Consider the following 25,917-nt stretch of genomic DNA (forward strand, 5'->3'; position numbering starts at 1 on the left):
TAAAACCAGATTAACACCACTTGGTAATGTGAGAGTTGTTACATCAAAGTTTATGAGGAGATGATTCTAACCTCTATAAAATAGAGGCCTTAGCTCTCACTAGGGATGGTTACGAGCGAGTTTTTCACAAGTTATTCGAGCTCGGTGATCGAATTGGTCAGGGGTCCGATTACTATGTTGAATGGTTCAATCGTTCGAATCGAACGCTCTGCCTATTCTGACAAAAAAAAAAAAAAAAAAAAAACGGTCAAAACCGTTTGAATGGTTAACTGTCTGATTCAGCGGTTTGCTGACCAAAATCAACGGTTTTGGGGGCAAATCTAGTTTTTGGGGAAAATGGAACCGATCAAGTGACTGGTTCCTGCTTTTTCTGGTCCAACCGTTCGATTCGATCCGGTTTTGAAAACCATGATTTCAACCGAGTTTCGAACTTACAAATTTTTTACTCAAATGCTCAAACCCTATAATACATTGGCGAACCAAACTCGAGCCTCATATTATTCGGCTCGACTAAGCTCGAATCCACCCCTAGCTCTCACACAAGACTATTGAAGACAGCACGAAAGGTAGAGAGATTCCACTACCATTCAGGTCTGTTTAATTTTCATTTGTGAGGGTACGTGAATTTATTCAGGTAAAAGGAGAAACAGGAAGGAAGAAACATATTTTTTCATGAATAACTGATGCTCTCTCGAAACTTTGTTTAATATAAGACCCAATATAATAACTTAAGAAATCATAATCAATTATCCGTTTAATTAATTTAACTTACAAACATGTTGGAACGGGTGGCCATAGGCCCTCGATTTGGAATCCTCAACGTGTAGGAGAATTCACTGGCCATGTGAAAAGCCACACGTTGATGGAGTAGCTTAATGATATCATCTCTGTGAACACAATACAACACACACCAATTATAATTTTTGTTATATGTTATTATTTATTTTCTAGTAAAAAAAAATAAATCTGTTTTTTGACTTGTTCACAGGGTGGTTATTGGGTCTATGTTGGATCTATTTCAGCTTTTGACTAAATCAGCAAGAGGATGTTTGGCTTAAAATGGGCTGAGTGATCATGTGGTTTAAAACCATGATCATTGAGACACTTGTCTCAATCCGAAGGGGTAGAACAAGATAAGTGTTGGTGAGTAAATCTTTTGCAACGGCTCTTATCTCCTTTTTCATAGGAGAGACGTTGTGGCAATCGCCTATAAAAGGGAATGTGCAGAAGTCACCAATTTTCTTGACTGGAAATAGCTGCTTGCTCATATTAGCTTACCATTACACTATAAATTTCATTCTATTTTTGCTTGCAGCCTCCTTGTTTATTCATAGACATAATGGTTGGATCTGCAATAGCAAATGAATTAAGCAAAACTGAAAAACTTAACGGTAGTAATTTTTCTCTCTGGAAACGTAGGATCAGACTTATACTAGATCAAGAAGATGTTGAATGCATACTAGAACAAGATGTTCCCTCTGTTCCTGATGATGATGCATCATTGGCTGTTAGAAAAGCCTATAAGAAATACCTAAAAGATAATAAAACGGCCCGCTCTTGTTTCTTAACTTTTATGGAACCATACATTGAAGTCTTGTTTGAAGAATATGGGAATGCTAAACAATTATTTGATGCAGTTAAGGAAGCTTATGGAAAGGTAACTGAATCTTATATTCAAATGTTAATAGAAAAATATTATGCTTGTAAGATGAAAGATGGAGATTCAGTAATAGATCATATTAATAAGATGAATGTTATTGCAAAAGAATTAGCAGCAACTGAGAATCCCATCCCCGAAAAGATTCAGGTGTCTGCTATATTGCATAGTCTTCCAGACTCTTGGGATAATGTGGTTGTTGCCTTAAATCTTTCTGGAAGAGACATTAATATGAAAAACCTACCAACGTTGCTAGGCCTGGAAGCTGAACGAAAGAGCAAAAAGGCTTAATCACCATCATTGATAGTTGCCACTAGTCCAATTGAAACTAATAAAACTACTGAAAAAACTGAGAACTATAAAAGTAAAGGAAAGAAGTATCATAATAAACCTAATTTTTCAAAGAAGTTCAAGAAAACTAAAGGCAAATGTTTTATTGTTATCAAAACAAGAAGAATAAAGATAACAATCATAATAAATCAGCAAAGAAAGATATCATTTGTGTGGTTTCTAAATCATTACTTACTGATATTGATTATGTTGATTGCTGCATTGATTTGGGTTCTTCTCGCCATGTATGCAAATCCAAGGAACTATTTATGGAGATGAAGGAAATGAAGCCTGGGGAACATAGGATCTTCATGGGAAACAATACCTATTGTGATGTACGAGGTGTTGGGAAAGTGAAAATAGTCATCAATGAAAATACAAATCTGATCTTAAATGATGTAATGTATGCGCCTAGTGTTAGAAGGAATCTTTTGTCTGTACCTCTTTTGGATGAAAAGGGTTTTGAAGTTCGTTTTAGGGGAGGAAAAGTGTCAATTGGAAAACATGGGAGAGTCTTATTGTTTGGAACTAAGTGTGATGGTTTGTATCATTTATCTATTAATAAAGTGAATGTCTCTTCTCCTTATTTTGATTGTGTATATAATGTGGATGAAAATGCCTATATATGGCATATGAGACTTTGCCATATTAATAAAGACAAAATGATGATGATGACTTCAAGTGGCTTAATACCTAAGATGGAAATTAACTTTAAATACTGTGAACCATGTCTTAGTGGAAAATTATCCAGATTACCATTTAATAAAGGAAGAAAATAAGAAGAATTGTTAGATATTGTACACTCAGATGTTTGTGGTCCACTAAATGTCAAGACACACAAGGGAATAGAATACTTTGTGACCTTTATTGATGATACCTCTAGATGTGGATATGTTTATTTGATTAAAAGAAAATCTGAGGTATTAGAAAAATTTTAAGAATACAAGTTAGAGGTAGAAAACCATTTAGGAAGAAAAATAAAGATATTAAGAAGTGATAGAGGTGGTGAGTTTATATCTAATATATTTAATGATTTTTGTATACAAAATGGGATAAAACATCAATTAACCATGAATTATACTCCACAACAGAATGGAGTTGCTGAACGTAGGAATATAACTCTACTTGACATGGTAAGTTCAGTGTTATCACACTCCAATGTAGGAACACATTTCTGGGGTGAAGCATTAACTACAGCAATTTATATTCTAAACAAAATACTAACTAAAGTGAATAAATTGACACCTCATGAAATCTGGACTGGTAGAAAACCATACCCATATAATATTAAAATTTGGGGTTCTAATGCCTATGTTAGAACTCCTAGTCAACTAAGAAACAAAATAGATAACAAAAGCATAAGATGCACCTTTATAGGATATTCAAAAAACAACAAAGGTTACAAATTCATAAATCATAAATCTGATGGATCTATTGAATTCATAGAAAGTCGGGATGTCATGTTCTTAGAAGACCAAATAAAAGATGAAAATGATAGTGTCTTGACTCAATTATTTGAAATAGAAAAGGAAGATATACAAAAAGAAACATATACAACAAAGAATGATACATTAGGAAAAATTAAAAGAGAAATGTTTCTCTCTTCCAAATTGAAAGATTATTATACCTTCTTAAATGAAAAATCAATAGATGATCCAAAAAGCTAATCGGAGGCTATGAAAGCACCCGATAAAGAAAAATGGAAAGAGGCCATAAATGAAGAACTAAATTCAATAAATAAAAATCAAGTGTGGGAATTGATAGATTTTCCTAGTAATAAAAGACCAATTAGAAGCAAATGGATGTTCAAAAAGAAATTAAAAGTAGATGGTTCTATAGAAAAATACAAAGCTAGGCTTGTAGCAAGGGGATATACACAAGTTGAAGGTATAGATTATGATGAAACTTACTCACCAGTAGCAAGATTTACTTCCATTAGAATTTTAATGTCCTTAGTTGCACATTTTGATTTAGAGTTATGTCAGATGGATGTAAAAACCGTTTTCTTAAATGAAAAGCTAAATGAAGAAATTTATATGATACAACCAGAAGGATACATAAGAGAAGGGCAGGAAAATAAAGTATATAAATTGAACAAGTCTCTATATGGACTAAAGCAATCCTCAAGGATGTGGTATTACACATTTCATAATTCCATCACAAAACTTGGGTTTATTCCAAATCCATTCGATCATTATGTTTACTCAATGAATAGTGGGAGTTCATTTATTATACTCTCCTTATATGTTGATGATATTCTAATAGCTAGTAATAATATATCTATGATAAATGAAACAAAACATTGGTTAAGTACTAACTTTGAAATGAAAGACATGGGAGATGCTAGCTATGTACTTGGAATAAAAATAAAAAGAGATAGAAAATATAAAACACTATCTCTTTCACAAGAAAATTATTTACAAATGGTACTTAAAAGGTTTAACATGATAGATTGTAATGGAATCAATACTCTTATTTGCAAAGGAACTAAAATGTCTAAGGACATGTCACCTAGAAATAAAAGAGAAGAAAGTTACATGAAGAATGTTCCTTATGCACAAGCAGTTGGTAGTTTAATGTATGCAATGTTATGTACAAGACCTGATTTGTCTTATGTTGTTAGTCTTGTTAGTAGATACCAAGAATTCTAAGATATTTACAACAAACCAAGGATTATAGACTAACATACTCTTGTGATCAACTAGAATTGATGGGTTACTATGATGCTGATTTTGTAGGAGACCCGGATGATAGAAAATCTACTACCGAATTCATCTTCCTTTTGGGAGGAGGAGCCATTTATTGGGCAAGCAAAAAGCAAGGCTGTGTAGTCAAATATACTATGGAAGCTGAGTTCATAGCTTGCAGCACAGCAGCATCAGAAGGAATTTGGATAAAAAGGTTCTTGGAAGAATTAAAAATACCAGGTGCATCTGAAGGAGCTATCGGAATGTTCAATGATAATGAAGCGGCCATCAAGACGATAAAAAAAGGAGAAATTGGTCCAAAAGGAAAGCACATTGATTTGCAATGCCGGTATCTTCATGATATCTACCAACGGAATGAGATCCTAGTAGAACACATGCCAACAAATGATATGGTTTCTAATCCATTGACAAAGCCCATTGGGGTTAGTGATTTTAAAAGGCACGTGGTGTCAATGGGATTGAGAAGCAACCAAACATCTCGGGCCTAATTGGCCAAATGTGAGATGTTGGAACGGGTGGCGATAGGCCCTCAATTTGGAATCCTCAACGTGTAGGAGGATCCGCTGGCCATGTGAAAAGCCACACGTTGATGGAGTAGCTTAATGATATCATCTCTGTGAACACAATACAACACACACCAATTATAATTTTTGTTTTATGTTATTATTTATTTTCTAGTAAAAAAAAAATAAATCTGTTTTCCTATAAACTGTTTTTGACAGGGTTGTTATTGGGTCTAAGTTTGATCCATTTCAGCTTTTGACTAAGTCAGCAAGAGGATGTTTGGCTTAGAATGGGCTGAGTGATCATGTGGTTTAAAACCATGATCATTGAGACACTTGTCTCAATCCGAAGGGGTAGAACAAGATAAGTGTTGGTGAGTAAATCTTCTGCAACGGTTGTTATCTCCTTTTTCATAGAACAAGATAAGTGTTGGTGAGTAAATCCCCAAAAAAATTATTCACTTTATTGGAAGGCTATCAAAACCTCCAACAAGGTTCTGCCCAATTCGGATTGTATCATCAGCTTTGTGAAGTCCAAGGTTGTGTGTTCAAGTGTTATCGGATCCATCAAGTTCAAGTGGAGTTACTCTTTATTTGCAGCTTTTTATTTTGTTCCTATTCTGTTATAGTTTTCCAAAACAAACGCGAGTCCTCAATTTCCACCAGTTGTATTTTAGAATAAAACTGGTAGCCTCCCCATACGATCAATATCAATATACCATCCTGATCTAGTGATCTATAATATATCAGACAAATTGCAATTATGTTCATTGAAAAAGGTCGGTTAAACGGATTAATTATTCCATCTGCATGGAGAATGAGATAGAGATTGTATAACCGCTGGACCACAATCTAACTATCCCTTAATTTGTCTGCACTCTACCTTCGTTGCCATTCCAAAGAATTTGGTTAAGTGGCAGCCTGGCAGGACGCTTGGACTGAGTAAAAACCAAGCCCATCTGGCCCATTTCATTGACAGTGCTTCTTTGTATTTCTCGTGACGTGGCACATCATCTTAACCATTAGATTGGCATCTTTTCCCTAGAAAGTGACACTTCACGTGAGGACGGACGGCCCACACTGATTCACAATCTCTCCCTGTTGTGGGCTCCACATGTTGGATCACTCTGTTAAGTTCAAAACTCCAATGCTACGACCCCTTTTGTCTTGTATTCTATTTATCTTTGCCGGCCAATTTAGATGGAGACTGTTCCTTGTTTTTTTCATACGCTACTTCACTATGTTCCAAAATATTAAGAATAATAAATAAATAATAGTTCGTGCCCACATCAAAGACCATGAAAAGGAATTGAGTTGGATCCTTTCGAAAAAAAGAATGAATGGTGGACCGTTAGCAATGGTGCATGCTGTAGTAGGTGGCCCAACCCAACTTATATACAAAGATTTATGATAAAAATGGATAGGTAACATATTTAATGCTCTTTTTTTTTTTGGCCTGTTAACCAACATATAATATTATTAGAGTGATGCTAGGGTCTATGGGCTATCCTGAGGACCTTCATCTAGGTGGGTCCCTATTTCCTCATATGCCCAAAGCATTCTTTAATGATACTACCCAATTATATTTTTTAATAATATTATATTGTTATCTTTTTTTGGCCAGGTGGAAAGAATAATATCATATTACTACCTTTTTTTTTTTCCTTCTTTTCCCTTTTTTAATCTATGCTCCATTAATTAGGATTGTGATGAAAATGACCCTAATGAATTGTAATTAATTTGATTGCAGTCTTTGTTCTCGTGATTTAGACTTAAATATTATATTTGTTTACCAATCAAAAGACCCCAATGAATTGCAATTTGATTGAAATCTTTGTTCTCATGATTTAGACGTAAAATAGTTAGAGAAGGTTTCCTAATCAAGTCAATCACGGTTTCCAGAACTAAGAAATGTTTCATGTGACTCACCCGATTCGTCGATTGGATGTGAGATTGTCTAAATTTCTAGGTGTCCGATCAGAAATCAACTGTTTCATTTCTTAAGAATTTAAGATCCCTTTTTTTTTTTTTTTTTTTTCTTGTGTACTGTGTACATTTGCAGCACTCTCTTGCTGCAAGTTGCAACACCCAATTAATCACAGACAATTAAAATAAGGAAAAAAAAACGATTTATGTGATGTTTTAAATTTATTTCCTTCACTAACGTGTTCATATTTCATTGAGGGTTACATGGCTACTATGATAATGGTTGCAGCAGATGTGATTTTTTTTTTTCTTTTATTCTTTTTTACATGGTTTCACCGGACCAGAAAAATTGGGAACCAGTCCCATTTTACCCCAGAACCGTTATTTCACTAAAAACTGTTGATTTGGTCAGTAAATCGCTGACCTGGGCAGTCAAATCGTTTGAATCATTCAAACCGTTCAATGATTTTGGTCATTTTTATTTTTTTGTTAAAATGGATCATCCATTCGATTTAAACGATCAAACCATTCAACCCAGAAACCAAACCCCTGACCGATTCATTGTCCAATTCAATTTTAAAAACCTTGCTTTTTTTACACTTTTAAACCTACGCACCTGAATAGCTACCGGAAATTAGTTGGTAAGTTTCAGGGAGGTTGGTCGATAGATGGATAAAAGTTGGTATGTTTGTTGCAGAGCTAGAATGGGGTATGTGTTAGTTGAGATGGTGTTATCATATAATACATTTTCATGTAAATCTGAGGTTAATTTTCTTTCTTGGGGAATGCTGTGCAAGTTGCAATATCAAAAAGAGAACCAGTGGACATGATTCCAATGTCCCAACCAATAGCATAGGGAGAAGTTCCATGCAACAATGGAAATTTTATTAATTAAATTATTCCACCCCACCAAAATACATTTTCCCTTTCGTTAGGTTGAAGTGACTTGTAATGGATTTTATTTGTCAACATGTACTGACAAGAAATGCCACTGTTATGTGATATAAATTAAGCAAATAATCCCACTCAAAGTAAGAAAGCAAGCCTAAGTACAGTTTTTTTTTTTAAATACAAGAATATGAAAAATTTGTAAAATATTCAGTATAAAACCAGAAAAACGGGATATTAGGGTTGTCAATGAATTGAATCAACCCAACTAGCAAATTAATAATGCCAAGTTTGGTATTCCAACATAGATCTGAACGAACAAATTTGAATTCTTTCCTGATTTAACTATTAATTGGATTAATTATTATAATAAGCTACAATTAGGAGTGCAACTTGGGAGGTTTGGGTGGGGTTGAGGGTCAATCCAGGCCCAACCCTAAAATGCAAACCTCAAGCTTAGGCCTGGCTTTACTCAAGGTTAAATATGAATTTACCAATCCATTTCCAATCCAAGCTTAACTATCACAACTAGGGTGGGCTCAGATTTGGGTTGGTTTGAGCTGGTCCTGAGTAGGTTGGTCAGGTTTGAAAGAATTATCATTATATTTTGGGTAAATTGCTTAAACCTCCCCTGGAGTTTTGACAGTTGCTGAAACCTTTTCTGAAGTTTGATAATGGCAAACACCGCCCCTGAACTTTCTGATATAGTTGCAAATAGACCAGTTCTGCTATAATCCTCTAAAAAGAGGCATTAAAATGTCCAAAATGCCCATACAATTATTATTGAGGCTGATTTCTACAGAAATAACAATACAAATTTTATAAATGACAAAAATATAGAGAATTTAAAGTTGCAATTTTGCCTTTGAATGATTGACATGAAGGACAATTTTTGAAAACAAATCAATTCAGAAAAGAGATTGAAAGGGTTTGAGCTAGCAGTTCATATGAAGAGAAAATTTGGAAAATAATCATTTTGGTCAAAAGTAGCTACATGGGTACCTTAGATATTTTCATACCTCTTTTAGAAGATTCTAACAAAGGGGATCTACATACAACTATGACAGAAAGTTTAAGGGAGGTGATTGCAATTATCAAACTTTAGGGGAGGTTTTAGCAATTTACCCTTATATTTTTGTTCATCCAACTATTATTGGGATTCAGAACCCAATTTATAAATAGAATGGATTGAAACACATAAATCTATGTATTTGTTCCAGCAGGCTTGAATTGGGATGGGGTGGACTAGGCTTAGGACAGGCTCAGGCTACTCGAGGCCTCAACCCAAGCCCAACTCGATGTTAGGTCAGGTTCAAGCTTTTTAGCCCTAGCACAGCTTGAAGTCCAAAAACTTACACCCCTAATTACAATGTAAGCAAAGTAATATATTTAAAAATGTTTTCTTAGCATTAAAAGCAATGTTCAATAAGACTTATTGTATCCTTGATTTCAATTAAGAATTTTCTTATTCTATCACTTGTCTTCTTTCCAATGGTTATGTGTGTATTATGTAAAAATTGGAAGCAGAATTCCCCAAGAAAAGGATGGAAAGTTCTTTTCCAAAGTAAACATGTGCATTTTTTCTCAAAATATCTGTTCTCAAACATGAACCCAAATTCCTATGCTTGTCAGTTTGAGATTTTACCATTGCACATAAGGTAGTTTAAGGTCAGATTGAGAGTCAACCTAGGCCCACCCTAATATGCAAATCTTGGCTCAGGCCTGGTACAAACAAGGTCAATCGCGGGTGTACTAAGCCAAGCTCATCTTTTCTTTTAACTCCAAAGTCTACACTAGGTGGAGGGGCAGCCACCTTATGATTTTATTAATCAACCATTATCAAAAGGAAAGTGAATTACAAGTGTGAGGCCATGGAGTGCGGTCTGTGTCATGAAGGTTTGAGGGGAATGGCAATATAAACTAGGGGGAAGGAGAATTAGGTAGAGAACGTAGTTGGACCTCTGAGTGAACTGCCTACATACTCTCCAGTGCAAGCTATTGTAATTCACTGAGGTTATAATTCCGATAGTGAGAGAGGTTACTGAAAGAGTCTTAGGCAGGAAAGGAAACACATGCGGTATGAATGGGTAGGAATGTGCCATGTGCCATGTATCCTCTCAAGGATCCCCTACTTAAAAGATTTTCTCCGAGATTTTCCATTCTATATAGGAAGGAGTTGAGTTTGTTAGGTAGCTACCTAATTTGCTCCACTTGCATTTATTGGGATCTCACTACATGTCCAAGTAGTTACCTCAATGTCTTAGTGTTTGCCCTTTCCTAACATGTGCACATGAGAATGTGGATTGTTATGGCCCTTTTAAATCCTTAAGGCTTAGTTTGCATTGGACATATTTATATTTGTACTCTTTCCAAACTGACCCTAAAGAAATTGTGATGAGAAGTTGAGTATAATTGAAACAACAAATAGATAGAAAAATAATAATAATAATAACTAAAATAGAAGATGGGAAAATGCAAGAATAATTCGGCTAACCTTAACTGGTTAAGGCCAAGTACCACTCTATTTATAATTACAATGATTGAGTTACATTAGGATTTACAGGGGATAAGATCCAAGATGCTATACATTACCTAGGTTATATGAGGGTTATCTAGGATAGCTTCTATCTTGAATGTAGATCAGAATTATCCTAGTTGATCCATATAGGTTAGTTATCTAGAAGAGTCCTAGAGATTTGGTTACTTGAGATCAATGGGCCTGGAGTCTTTAGTGTCCATCGAGGTTGTGCATGGGTCATGCATGGGCCCATGGACCTCTATGTTTTCATCCCCCTGCAAGCTGAACGGGGCAAAGTGAAGCTTGGCCTGGAGGTGAGAAAATCTCGATGAAGAGAGTGACTTTGTGAAAACATCAGCTATTTGATCTGCTGTGGGAATGTATCGGATTTGAAGCTTCTTTTGAGTGACAAGATCGCAAAGAAAATGGAAGTCCACTTCTACATGCTTGGTGCGAGCATGAAAAATAGGGTTGGCTGCCAAGTGAGTAGCTCCCATATTGTCACACCAAAGGATTGGTGGAGGAGCCAAATAACCAATGTTGTTGAGGAGAGACTAAATCCACAGTAATTCTGTTACAATATTTGCAAGAGCTCTAAACTCAGATTCAGTGTTGGAGTGAGCTATTGTTTGATGTTTCTTGGAGCTCCAAGCAATGAGATTGGAGCCAAGATAGATAGCATACCCACCAGTGGAGCGCCAATCACCCGGACAATTGGCCTAGTCAGCATCAGTGCAAGCAAATAATTGGCGAGATGTGGAACCCCAAAAGGTGAGGCTATGAGAGATAGTACCCTTGAGGTAGTGAAGAATTCTCTTGACTGTTGTCCAATGCTCATCAGTGGGAGAGTGAAAAAACTAGCATACTTTATTAACTACAAAGGAGATATCCGGCCGAGTAATGGTGACATACTGAAGAGCTCCAACAATACTCCGTGGGATTAGGTAAGGGATTTCCAGAATCCTTAGAGAGTCGGCTAGAGGTAGCCATGGGTGAACTTGCAGGTTTGGCCCCTTTCAGGTTTGTTCGATGTAACAAGTCTAGAATGTAGTGCTGTTGTGAGAGGTACAAACTACTAAAGGAACGGTTGACTTCGATACCCAAAAAGTAATGAAGAAAGCCTAAATCCTTTAGTGGAAATATCAAAGAGAGGGATTTAAGAAAGCCATTAATGGTTGTAGAAGAATTGCTAGTGAGAATTATGCCGTCGACATACACCAAAAGGAGCAGCACGGATTGGTTGGGGGTGAAGATAAATAGAGATGGATCAATTGAAGAGTTGCGAAAACCCATTTGTTTGAGGACAGAGTTCAAATGAGAGTACCAAGCTTGAGGTGCTTTCTTAAGTCCATACAAAGCCTTTCTTAATTTGTAGACATGAGTTGGGTGTTTGGGATCGACAAACCCTTTGGTTTGATGCACATAGATGTCTTCATCAAGCATGCCATGAAGAAAAGCATTATCTATATCCAACTGATGTGCTGGCCAGTTGTGCATAAGCGCAATAGAGAGAATCATCCGTACAATGACTGGCTTGACAACTGGACTAAAGGTGTCAAAGTAATCAAGTTCCAGGGCCTGGTGAAATCCTTGGGCAACAAGACAGGCTTTGTAGCGATCAATGGTACCATCGGCCTTCTTCTTTATCTTATAGATCCACTTAGTTCCGATGATGTTCATGGAAGGATCGTATGGAACTAAGTGTCAAGTATCATTTTTAAGGAGAGCTTGATAATCATTTTGCATAGCCAAGTGTCCATTATCTGATTTTGCGGCTCGATTAAAATTTTTGGGTTCTTTTTCTTCATTAGAGAGAAGAGTAAGAAGAACTGAGGGAATGTGATACCTTGTAGCAAGCTGAGATCGTGGAAGGGTACCATCCATAGACCTGGTATGCATGGAGTGAGAACATTCCAGTTGTGAAACTGGAGATATATTCTCCAATAATTCCTGAATGCTATGGTATCTTTGTGGTTGATCAGAAGAAACCTGATTTAGAGATGCTGAGATTGGAGAGGCTATAGCCAAACCGGAGCTGGACTCAAGAGGAGTCGTAGTGTGGTGCTACTATGGCAATGAGGGTGGACATGGTGGTTTAGAATTTCGGGGGACTGATGCTGAAATGGAAGTACCCGGGAGAGTAGGAGAAGCACAAGAAGTTGCTTTACCAATTCCCGAAAACAAGCTTTCATCAAAGACAACATGGCGAGCTATAAAGAGACACCCTGAAGGAACATGCAAACAATGGTACCCCTTGTGGGAAGTACAGTAACCAATGAAGATACACTAGAGGGATTGAAATTGGAATTCATTCTTGTTGTACAGCCGCAGAAAAGGATAGCAAGCACATCCAAAGAAACTGAGCAAAGAATAATCAGGAGATGACGGAAAGAACTTCTCATAAGGTGACATACTATTGAGTACCATAGTTGGCAGACGATTAATCAGAAAGACAACAGTTTCAACTGCATCATCCCAGAAGAAGGGAAGATTGGAGGAGGCCAATAGAGATAGAGCGGATTCAACCACGTGTTGGTGCTTCTGTTCAACTGAGCCATTCTACTTATGCGTGCGAGGGCATGCCAATCGATGTATGATTCCTTGAGAGTCAAGATACCTGGATAGGGAACGATATTCGCCACCCTAATCAGACTGAAAAACTTCTATCTTTGCATCAAATAGGACTTCTACATATCTCTTGAATTTAAGAAATAAATTAAATACATCCGATTTTTGAACCATATGATACACCCAAGAAAATTTTGAAAAATCATCCACAAAAATGACATAATAAGAAAATCCACTATTTGATTTAACGGGAGCAGGTCCCCATACATTAGAGAATATTAAATCTAACGAACTCTTGGATTGAAAACTAGAAGACTTCAAGGACAATCTATGACTTTTATCCATTTGACACGACTCACAAACTGATTGATTAACACTAGAGCTATTAAATGGAAGACTAAATTTGGAAATAACTTGATGTACAATATGCATAGCTGCATGACCGAATCGAAGATGCCAACCATGAAGTGACGTATGTTCTCCAACAAGAGCTTCTAGAGCAATTGTGGCTGAAGGGGAAAGCTGTATAGTCTATCTCTACTGACCCCTCGAAGCAGGATTCTCCCCGAACAATCATTCACATAACAGTAGTCATGGTGAAACTCAAAAAATAAATCATTGTCTTTTGTAAATCGATTGATAGATAGCAAATTTTTGTAGATAGAGGGAACATGGCAGATACCTTCCAAAGAAAATGCATGCTAATTAAATATCATAGAAGAAGACCCAATATGATGAATATTCAAACCTTGACCATTGCCAACCTTGAACTGATCCGTCCTAGTATACTCAGTGCAACTTTATAGGTTTTCTAAGTCTGGAGTCATGTGATGGGTAGCTCCTGAGTCTGAGTACTAGTTGGGATCGAAATTATTCTCATACTGATACTAAGGGGTATTGACGCCTCCATGGAAAACAGATGGCTCATTGTAGGAGTTATCAGTAGCAAAACCAAAGGCTTATTTCGCCTTGCAACATTGCAGAGCGCTATGTCCAATTTTATTACAGATTTGGCAAATAACATTAGTCTTACCTCCACGCCTCCAAAGAACTGTTGGGGCTGATTTTGAAATAATTGGTGAATGTATTGTGGAGATCCACGTCCACGTCCCATGTCTCTATTATTACTGAAGTTTGGAGAAAATTGTTGAGGGGGCTTCTGAGGGTTACCTTTCTTGGGAGGAACACCTGCTAGATTTGCACTTCGAGAATCAGAGGCGAGAGCTAAATCTTCAAGCCAACTTTTGTTATTCAAAAGAGCCCCCATGATGTCTGCAATGCCAAGGTTTGTTGCATCTAGTCAATTGGTCGGTGCTGTAACCACAGACTCATACTCGCTTCCTAGGCTAGGAAGAATATAAAGTACCAATTCTGATTTGAGAACCGGTTTAGATACTGTAGATAAGCTATCAGCAATAGATTTAGCTCGTTGAATATATGCAAAAATAGAGAGAAATCCCTTTTTGAGATTTTGCAGTTGTCGCCACAATTGTAGTACTCTAGAACAGGAGTGGTAGAATAACAGTGAGCAAGGGAAGTCCATACCTCTGATGATGTCGATAAACCTACCACTTGTACCATAACTCCTTCTATGAGAGAGGAGTTCAGTCAGCTCAACATGAGTTGGTCTATATCCATCCACTTTTCAAATTCTGGGTTGACAATCATTCCCGTACCGTCTAGATTTGGAATAACTTCAGGCGGGGGCTTCTTCTTCCCTTCCACAAGCTCCAAGAGATGATGGTGTTGTAGAATAGGAAGGAACTAGGCATGCCATAACAGATAATTATCACTTCCGAGTTAGATAGGAAGATAATGAGTAAAATTTTGGATTGAAGGGAGCGAGCTGCTTGTTCTTGAGTCATTGTTGGAGGCCACAAGACTGCTACCATGAGTTCTTGTCTTTGTCAGCATGGCTTTGATACCAAGTTGAAACAACAAATAGAGAGAAAAATAATAATAATAACTAAAATAGAAGAAGGGAAATTGCAAGAATAATTTGGCTAACCTTAATTGGTTAGGGCAGAGTACCACTCTATTTATAATCACAGTGATTGAGTTACATTAGGATTTACAGGGGATAAGATCGAGGATGATATATGTTATCTAGGTTAGATGAGGGTTATCTAGAATAGCTTCTATCTTGGATGTAGATCAGAATTATCCTAGTTGATCCAGATAGGTTAATTATCTAGAAGAGTCCTAGAGATTTGGTTACTTGAGATCGATGGGCATGGAGTCTTTAGTGTCCATTGAGGTCGTGCATGGGCCATGCATGGGCCCATGGACCTCTACGTTATCAAGTGCAATGAAGACTGCAATGGAGTTAAAGAATAATGCGATAAGTGGCTAAGTGTGATAGTGCAATGTGATTAGAACCTACAATACGGATTTGTGAAATGAAGTTGTAATACAGTGTTGGGAAATTTCGATATGAGAATGCAAAGTTGCGATGCATAATTTGTGAAAAAGTGGATTTCAATTGTTCTTAAGTGTTGTCTCATTTGCGACGTGCGATGGCTAACTCTAAGTACTTACAATAGGAGAAGGCATAGTCTGCCTTGCCCCAAAGCCCAAGCAAGAAGAAACATACTTCCTAAGGAAAACAAAATAAGAACAAAACCACAAATCAAAGAACACATCGGTCTATACAAAGGATTGGAAGACGCATATAATCTTCCATCATGGAGTTCAAGAGATCTGGAGGAAGATCCTAAGGAGAGTCAAACACATGTCAACTTATTTTCATAATTCCAAGATTAGTGAGGAAATCTATGCATTTGTTTCCTTCTTGAAGCATGTGAACAAATTTGATCCTCATAGAACCACACAAAATCCTAATCTCTCTTAAGAACTCAAAATCAACTTGGTGAGCTTAACTTAACACAACTTGGGCATAGTTGCCACTTGGTTGGGTCTGGTTTAGGACAAGGTAATCAGTCCCAAACCGATTATTAATCGATTCTATAAAATAGACCTATAACCAAACCAGTTATTAATAGGGATAATCATATCTTACTAGATTCGACCCGATTATACTTGACTTCTATAATTGTATAATTGTATATGATATAACAACTTGGAACTTCATTTTTGATAATATATCCTTAATAAAAATGATAATTAATAGTAAAATATTTATAACCGATAAACTTATTTTTAACCAAAAATTATCCTATATGCTATTTGATGAGGGGAAATTTGGACCTCTTGTGACATCATGCCACATGGCACTTCCAAACCATTTCTTAACACCTCGGCACCATGTAGGCAATGACGTGCCTTTGCCTAGATCACAGACTCCACATTGGAACCACCTTGGATGCACCTCGGACACATCACGCACACTGTGAAAGTGTATAGACGCTACATCACCAAGGTCTCATCGACCATGTAGGCAATGACTTGCCTTTGCCTAGATCATAGACTCCACCTTGGAACCACCTTGGATGCACCTCGGACACATCGCGCACACCGGGAAAGCGTACCAACACTACCTCACCAGGTCCCATCGACCTGGCTGAGGTCCAATTACCAACCAACTTGACATGGTGACCAACCTCTTTCGGGTGCGCCTCATCGTCCCCGAATCCTTCGGGATCATGTCACCCCACCGATGGAGCTGATTCTTGTGCCGCCCGCTTCGGAAGCAATTGGATAAGCTCCATTGCTTTACGTAGAAATTGTCTCCAAGTATGAAAGCACCTCCAAGCATGGCAGACAAATAAGCCACGTCCTCTCGGAGATCTTGGACACACTACATGAAACTCATGACTATTTGGGCCTACATAAAGGTGCCCCCTTCAACCAGAGAAGGTACGTGCAATTTAACTCTCACAATTCTCTAGCTCTCTCACTTTATAGCCCTCTTAAAGCTCTTCATTGACTTAAGCATCAGAGTGCCCACCCTGGATACTCTGACAGTATTCTTGCAAATCAGTCAGCTAACCTAATTAGCCCGACGTCCAAGCTGTGCTCTAGTAGGGAGCACCAAATCGTGCACCATCACTATCTATAGAATTTACCCTTTTAAACATAAAATATAACTTAAAATTGCAAGAAAATCATGAGACCCATATATTGTATAAATTACATAATCAGCTTGGGTCTTAATATGTTAGTGGGCCAGGCATGGGTTGGGCGTTACCAATTATCAACAAAAATTGTCCGAGTTTGGCCCTTGTATGGAGCACTAGCTAGACAGGAAGTAAAAGTAAATTTGAGACCCAAGTAAAATTTTTTATATATAAATAATTATAATATATTAGTAAATACTATATATATATATATATATATATATATATATATATATATTACGACTTAATAATATATTTTTATTATATATTATTGGGTTGGGCTTATTTACAACCCAAAGCTAAGTCGGGCGGCCTCAAAACATATTCAAGCCCAACAAAGAATGGTTGGGCCAGGCAAGCCTGTTGGGCTACCCGATCTAGAACAACTCTATTTGGGTCTTACTCAGTTTAGAACAAAAAAAAAAAAATTGATCCAGACCCAAATATAATTAGGATACAAAACTCAGAACCAGAACTGTATAATTGGTTTAGTTAGCTTGGTTTTATCAGGTAGACCTGACCTATTAACATCTTTGAACTTAGGCCAAGCTTGGGCTTTGGTTGTGCCAGGCCAAACATAGAAAGACCTGGCGCAAGTTGGTTAGGTTTGAGAGATTTTATGAATATATTTTTGTGCAGCCATTTTTTTTGGACATTGTCACCCGATAATTGATTTTTTTTTGAAAGGTAAAAATATTATATTAGCTAGGAATAGAAATAATATTGTTCATTACATCTAGTACCCCATCCGGGTAATTATCAAAATAAAAGGAGTTCTGGGAATAAGTTTTGGCTATTTGAGCCACATTGTGACCTGAGGTATTTAAGTTTCTATGTACATGACTAAACACCACAGAAAGACAAGAGGCTAGTTTTTGCTTGGTCGTGGACAAAAGCCCACGACAGGACCAATGGAGAGATGCTTTGTTTTATAGAGCTTTGATCACTTGTTGGGAATCCGAGCATATTGGGAGGTTGACTTTCATCATCTGGGTAGTCTATTGAATTCCCTATCTTCTACAAGATAAATTATATATATGTATATAAGTCAGCTTCTTCAATGGATTTAAGTTTAAACTGGGTAATAAACATATTGCTCTAAAAGAGAATTCAGAGTGATTAATAGATCCCACATCTACAAATACCATGCAGTCAATATTAACCTGGACTGTGAGGGAGAATTTGCTCTTAAAGGAAATTGAATTTGGATGTATGTAGGAGTGGCTACAAGCCAAGTTTTTCATGAGCTATTCAAGCTCGATTCGGCTTAGTTTAGACTGAGTTTCAAGTGAGGTTCAAGCTTAGTATAATAAATAAATATGAGGGAGAATTTGCTAATCGAGTTGAGTTTGAGCCCAGCGAAACTCTGTTCGCGAGTCTAATCAAGCTTAGTATAATAAATAAATAATTTTTATTATAAACATACATACATATAAATATATAATAAATCATTTTTGTTATATATATAATAATATTTTTATTTTTTATGTATAATAGTAAATAATTTTTAATGTAAAAAAAACTATTTTTAAATTTATAATTTTTATTTAAAAAAAAAACTTGGCTTATAGTCGAGCTCAAAATTGTGAGCTTTTGAACCGAATTGAACTCGAACCTAACACCATTTCTGTGAGACAAGCTCGAATAGCCAAATATTAGGCTCGACTCAGCTCGAATCCACCCGTCAGGTATGTATGTATTTGTTTGATAGGCATGATTTGAGCCGACGAAGTTGCAGCCCTTCCATTACATTACACCAAGCAATGACCCCCTTGTAGGCTAAACGTTTCCATTGTAATAGGACTGATTTTCTCTCTTTACCTACAGAGAAGCTGTTTCAAAGATTTGAATGCTAATTGCCATGATCACCACCATTCGAAAAAATGTTACATGCACTTTGTCATGATATCATTGACATTTCATCTTCATTGACATATCATTGACATTTCATCTTCATTGTCAGACCTGACGTTTCGTGGATCCATGGCCGTGGTCTGTAGGGCTGTTCATAAGAAGGCCCAACCCAACCAAACCGACCAATCTGGACCGATTCAACCCGAGTCAGCCAAATTTTTATCAGCACCGGTCGGTTTTGGGTTGTACAAATTCATAAACCGATGATTTGGGTTGGTTTCGGATTTCTTCTGTGAAAATCAAAACCGACCCGAACCGAACCAACTTAGTTCCAACTTAACTATTTAAATATATATTTTGATTTTAAATTAAATCGACCTAATCTATTTAAATATATACTTCAATTTTAATTTAAATACATTTTATATTTAAAACTATTAAATAAAGATATTTCAGTTTTGCATAAAAACTGAAATATCTGACAACCCAAACTTGCACCACACTTGCACATGGGCCATGGGGGGCATGGATGAACTTAGAGCCGAAACCGATCCAAACCGACTAGGTCGATTTTGCTTAACACTGGGTCAGTTTTGGTTTCCATCTCAAATAACCCGACCAAGTTGGATCGGTTGGAAAAACTTCAATAAACTGACCCAACCCGACCCGTGAACAGCCCTATTGGTCTGAATTAGTACGAATATGATATATCCTCCACTCATAGTTTTTGCAAACCATTACATGTTCAGGTGGGCCCCACCTCACCTATGATCCATCAGCGTGGTCAAATGACTCTTTACACATTCTTAATCCTTTTGCTACAACTTTTATCCGCCTGCCATGCCAATGTAAACCGCATACGTACACGAAATTGGAATCATGTAATCCAACATATTCTCGGCCATAGAGCTGGATCCAGTCCAATCCAGGTCCTGATTTTAGTAGGTCGAATTTATACTATGATATATGATATGTATCCATGTTAATGATAAAAGTGATTCAAAGGAATTTAATTAGGAATAGTAATAATAGGTTGTGATACAATGAGAAAAAGTATATTAAGATGGTATCGTTACAATGTTATGGGTAAAGGAAAACTTTCAACAACAAACCTTAGACTTAAGAAGATGTGTGTAATTTGTTACAAGTTGAAGGGCTTAAATGAGACTACAGGTTGACCAAATTAAGAGCGCCACTAATCTAACAATTAATATAAAATTAAATAGAAAGAACAGGTCTATAACAAATTCATATAATTGGGATAAGGGTTCAATGAAAATGATGATTAGGGGCGGAGTCAAGTTATTGGGTGGGGGCCCCCTCCAAAAAAGAAAATAAAAAAAGAAAGAAAGAACTTTTCCCCACCCTATACCTTTTATTGGGTGAGCAGAGTCACATTAATATTGATTTATCTCAATCATGGCCCAATTTAATTTCTTGAAATCCTAATTCTACCTTTAACAAAATCCATTATTTTTTCTTATGTCAATCCAATTTGTTCGAATTGGATTTTTCATGTTGGACTTAAATTAGAATGACTTATTTACTTATATAGTATAAGGTCAGATTGAACAATAATGTCTCAATCTTAACCTAGTCCGAAATTTAATAGGATTCATATTTTTTTTTAACTTTAATCTTAATAGAAATTTTAAACTGAACTTTCTAATTGAATTTTAGTTGTAGAATGCATCTCATACGTGCTCATCTCTCATTCTCTTTACCCCCCAAATAGAAAATGATGATGATGATGCCCTTTTTAATGATACAATTAATATAAGTGGGTTTAATGTGGATATGGAGTAGTGGTGGCAGATCTGGGCTTCTTGTCACAGGTCTGTGTGTGAATGAATTACCTTGCTGACTAGCTCTGCGCTATTACTTTCTTTTTTTTTTTAAAAAAAAAGGAGGAAAAGACGCTTTAAATTGTTGATTTGAAACTGAAGCGAAGTCTTTGGTGAGTAAGCATTTTTTCAATAGACAGAAATTAAAAGACCGTTTATGTGTGTTGGTTGGTTGGTTGGCCTTGATGGGGTTTGGAGTAATGAGAGTGCTGGAAAAGCCAAAGAAGTGGGGGAGGGTAGATGAAAAAATGTATGATATCATGTGAGGACTCAGGTCGAACACAAGCTATCCATTTATTATTTCTCCATCCACACTTCAGAACCTCACGAGTCACGAGCACATCTAACACCTCTCTCTCTCTCTCATATTACGTAGTCTCGTCTCATCTAGCTCTGCCGCTCACTCTCCATGTCTGTCACTCACAGATCACAGTCTAGGGTGAGTGCATGTGTGGAGAGAGGGGGAGTGGAGGTTGTTATGAAGTGCACATGCGTTGGACAGTCATACACGCCACCCGTGAGTCAAAGCTTCCTGACACTACACGCGTCAAATACACTAAAAACTCCTCCTAATTAAACTCTATAAAAAAACTCTTGGGACCGGAACTCAGAACGCCCCTCTCTTCTTTCTACCCCTCCCTTGCTGCCGGTTGTCTTCATCTATCCATCCTCCTTTGCTTACACTTTAGTCGTCAGTGTTTTCTCAATATCCATATATAGTTGGCTCCACAGGAGGCCGTACCTCCGGTGTGTATTGGGTAACTACCGCCAGCCGATGCTCCAAAGCTTTGTAATTAAGGTCGAACGAGGAAGAGATAAAAAAACCCATCATGGTCATGGGTAATTTCGATCAGATGAAATTAAGGTGAGTGATTTCCATGTTTTGCTTGCCAAGTGAACAGCCTTTAGCAGATCGCCCTCTGCTTCGTTGTCTGTTCGACCTTGAACATATGGGTTTCCCATTTTCCAACCTTATCAAACAAACCCTAGTTGAGATTCTATCTATCTACCTTATCAATTATTTCGTATCTGTGATCTCTATATCTACCTATCTATATCATGGGTTCTCTGCAAACTATGGGAATTCCTTCTAGCTATAATTATGGAATAAGGAAACTAAGGTTTGCATGTTTTCTGGCTGGTGCAATGGAAAACTTGTATCGGTGGAATAGCATAAAATTAAGGTGCTTCAGTGGGTTGCCTAGAATGCTATCTCTTCCTGCCTTAGATGGAGATGGCTGTCCTTGCCTCAACTGAAAATGGCTAGCTAGAGAGCTTATTTTCATAAGGATTGATTACTTTTGATTTAAACCCAATTACAAGGCATGCATCTTTTACTCATATCTGGAGGAGCTAGCCAAATTTCTATTGTTTTCCTCCTGCTAAGTATTCCATCCTTCACTTTTCTTGAGCCCATCACTAGGAGAAATTGAAGTGCAGCATGAGATTCACAGTCTTATTTGTATCTGTGATTTACAGCAACGAATGATCTATATTTTGGAAACACATTGGCTATCTAAAGGTTAACTCGTTAATAGTACTATGATAGAGTAGTGTAAGGTGGAGGATGCTTATTGTGGTCGGATAGTTCAAATAATTTCTTTTAAGAAGAAGATAGATTGATAATTTTAAATTTTATTGTTATGATTATTATCTATATCGATCTATGTAATCATGTAATAGTTTACAAGAAATACAAGTGAAAATAATGAATATATAGAGGACTACTACATTGGTTAAGTAGATTATTTTGGCAATCTCATTTCCATGTTGACGGGAAAGAATGAGTTTATCCATGGAAGTGTTGGACGCTTTCCCGTTTCTAAATACATACGCTAAACATACATGAACTCATCTTTCTAATGGGTTGGAACATGTTTCCTCCTCAACGTTCATGGCAGATGTTGAGGTTGGCCCATCTACTATTCAACATGAAACACAAATACATTAATAATAATAACAATAATAATAATAATAATATGATTTCTTTATGTCATGCATCATATATATTAATTGATGGGGCCATCACAATTTATGAGCTTCCATTTCTGATAATCTTTTGTATTTTTTTTTTCTTTAATAATGTTGGTTTCCTCCTTTCTTATATAAAGCTAATTGAATTTTGCATGTGTTATTTTGGGAGTTTTCATTTTATCCCAAAACAAAGGTCTTCATAGTTATTCAAAAAAGCATACTATACAAATTATATTAGGGATTGGGATGTACATTCAAATCATAAAGCCCTCCTCCATGCCAGTGGTCCCCAAAGACTACTTACTAGCTCCAACATTTGAAATTCGGGGTCCAAATTAAGACTATTGAAACTTTGGTGGATAGATTATTCAAAGTGATTGATTATCAATTTTGTATGTATATATATATATATATATATATGATCCTAGTACTTAGGATTTCATGCTTTTGAATCTTGGTGTAGCCAACATAGTCCATACCGCTCTGACATGGGTGGTCTAGGGACCATAGGAGTCTTGTGGGTCCATGTCATTTTTGAGTAGGAGAGCCAAAACTAAAAACTAGTTTAACCAAGACTCATCCTAGCTTTCAGGGGTGGGTTGCCAGACTCTACATATTTAAGGTTTAACATTTCAAAATTTATTTATGTACTAATTGAATAGTTGGAGTTATTTCTCAATGAAACTAGTTTTCTTGCTTTTGACTTTTTACCGTTGAAGGCCAACTACCTACCCTGCACGGGTTGACACAAACGGGTGAATGACCACACCCGTTCCAGAGTCACTATGTTTTAGCTACTGGTCAGGGGGGTCCACATGTCTTAAATAATGCAAAATTTTCTCTTTTGTGCTTGAAAAAAGAAACACACATTCTTGTAGCTACGTACAGAAGACGGTAGCTAGAAATATAGAAATGTCAAATGCAATATAAAGTAGTATATATGTAATAGAAACTGGGTTTTTCATCTCCAAAACTGCACCCTGATCTGTTTATAAAATTTTATGTAATCCGTCCAACACAGCCATGTTTGAATTTATACTTATTTGATAATAATATTAATACTATTACTAATACTCATAATAATAATAATAATAATTTTCTTTTCTCTTTTAGATATTCATAGAGCCCAAAATTATTATGCATGGAAAATCATGTGTTTCAATAATAAATCCACCTTTTAAACATTGTTTAAGGTCGAACAAACAATGAATTTGAGGTGTAAGTAAGGGCTGTATACTTGCCAAGTCTTTTCATGGAAATCAACACCGCCAGTACTGCTCCTTCACTTTCACCAAATGGATGAGAAGGCAATGGTTCCAAAGGGCCTTCTATGATTTCTTCAACAATTTTCAGGTATGTAAAATGTGCTCATTCTCTTTCTTGATCTCAAAATCTTGTTTTTTGTTTGCACAATTAGGGTGGTAATGTGAAGCCAAATAATATATATCCAAATGGGAGGGCAACTCAGTTTCGAGACGGTCCCTTGGCCTCCCATTTAGATGGCCACTTAACATCCCATCAAATGGGAGCAATAAGATCAAATCCACAAAACTTTAGGCTCTTTGTGGTATGGCCAATGGGCTTTGTGTCCACCTAAGGTTTTAAATTAAAAGGTTAAAGGCAGAAGCGAGGCAGTTCGGTGTTGAAAGTTGAAGTGTAAGCCTCGAAATGGTTTGAGGCATAAAACCCTATTTATATGTGATGTTGTTCGATCCAAGGTGTCTCGAACCAAAATCATAGTCAAATAATCCTTGCCAACTGGATGAAACTGAGGTGGAAGGATGAAACCGCTTGCCAAGATTTGAAATTAAGAAAGAATATTAGAAGCCCGATGAGTTGTTCTCTGGGTAGACACTTCGATTAGGGGTGGCAATTGGGCGGATTGGGTTGAGTTTCAATCCAATCCATCTAACCCACCAACCCATTAATGACCTAATTATATAAAATCAAATAGGTTGGGTTCAACCCAAACCCTCTTTAACCCAATCCAACCCGCCCAAACCCATTAATCTTATATTTATTGACTTAAAAAACAAACTCTCTCTCTTAAAAAATAAGTTGGTTGTAGCTTGGTGCTTATTGTAGTTATTATTTACATAAGTGGTGAAGGTTCAAATCACATTACATGCATGTTATTTTTATACAATTGGCGAAGCCATTTGATTATGTTTGGATTCCGGGTTTGAGCGAACCACTTAGGTTCAAACCGGTTAGACCAACTTAAACCACTTGGGTTCAAGGGTAGTTGAACCATTTAGATATGGACCAATCCGGTCGGACCAGACCGGTTCAGTCAATGGTGGATTGACTTGGACCGAACCATATCAGGTTTGTGCATGGGGTCGGGACCAGGCCAGCTGACCCAAACTGGGTAAATGTAGATATATCGGGCCATTCCAGATTCGGGTCGGGTCATGTGGATATTGGTCAGATGGCCGGTCTAGATCGAGCAAAGCACACGGAGGCCAAATCACCCTGGTGAAAACTATTTTGGATTCGGGTCGACCCGGATCGACTTGTACAAGGTCAGGTCGGAGTGTGTGAATATTGGTTGGACCAGACGGCCCAAATCGGATGGAGCAAGCGGCACCGAACAATCCTGCCTGGGTGAAGTGTATTGATTCAAGACAACTAAATTTAGTCAATTATTAATAGAAAATTAATGCATTAATTATAAATTATTTAATTCAAATGAAGAAAATTAAAAAAAAAAAAGGCTAAGGAATTAATACTTGTCTATAATGGTTAACCCAATGGTTATCCACAACCCAACCCAACCCAACCCCACCCATTTAAATGGGTTGATCACACAACCTGCCAAGTAAATGGGTGGGTTAGGTGGGTTCAATGGGTTGGGTTAAAAATTGCCACCCCTAACTCCGATGCTCAAGTCAGTGAAACAAAGGGTATGAGGTCAAATCGGGCAGGTAAGAATAGCGTTGGTCCGAACAAGAGAGGCAAAGTAGAGGTATTAGAACTCATAAAGTTCCTTACCGCTGGATTACCTATTTATAGCCAAAGATCCATGTCCTATTCAAATGAGGCTTCCATGATTGTTGGGATAAGGTTTC

The 25,917-nt window shown here is 36.9% G+C and overlaps 1 long non-coding RNA gene across 1 annotated transcript; it reads right to left on the bottom strand.

The window, feature by feature from the left end:
* Positions 1–1,704: 1,704 nt before the first annotated feature.
* LOC148855052 (uncharacterized) lies at positions 1,705–5,006 on the bottom strand. The gene is made up of 2 exons (XR_016112343.1): positions 4,677–5,006; positions 1,705–1,922 (listed from the first exon to the last, which is right to left on the bottom strand). It is a non-coding gene; the product is annotated as an uncharacterized LOC148855052 (long non-coding RNA).
* Between the last annotated feature and the right edge of the window lie 20,911 nt (positions 5,007–25,917).

This window comes from Nelumbo lutea, chromosome 4 (assembly GCF_056320005.1).
Source record: "Nelumbo lutea isolate HS-2025 chromosome 4, American lotus-T2T, whole genome shotgun sequence".
NCBI lineage: Eukaryota > Viridiplantae > Streptophyta > Magnoliopsida > Proteales > Nelumbonaceae > Nelumbo > Nelumbo lutea.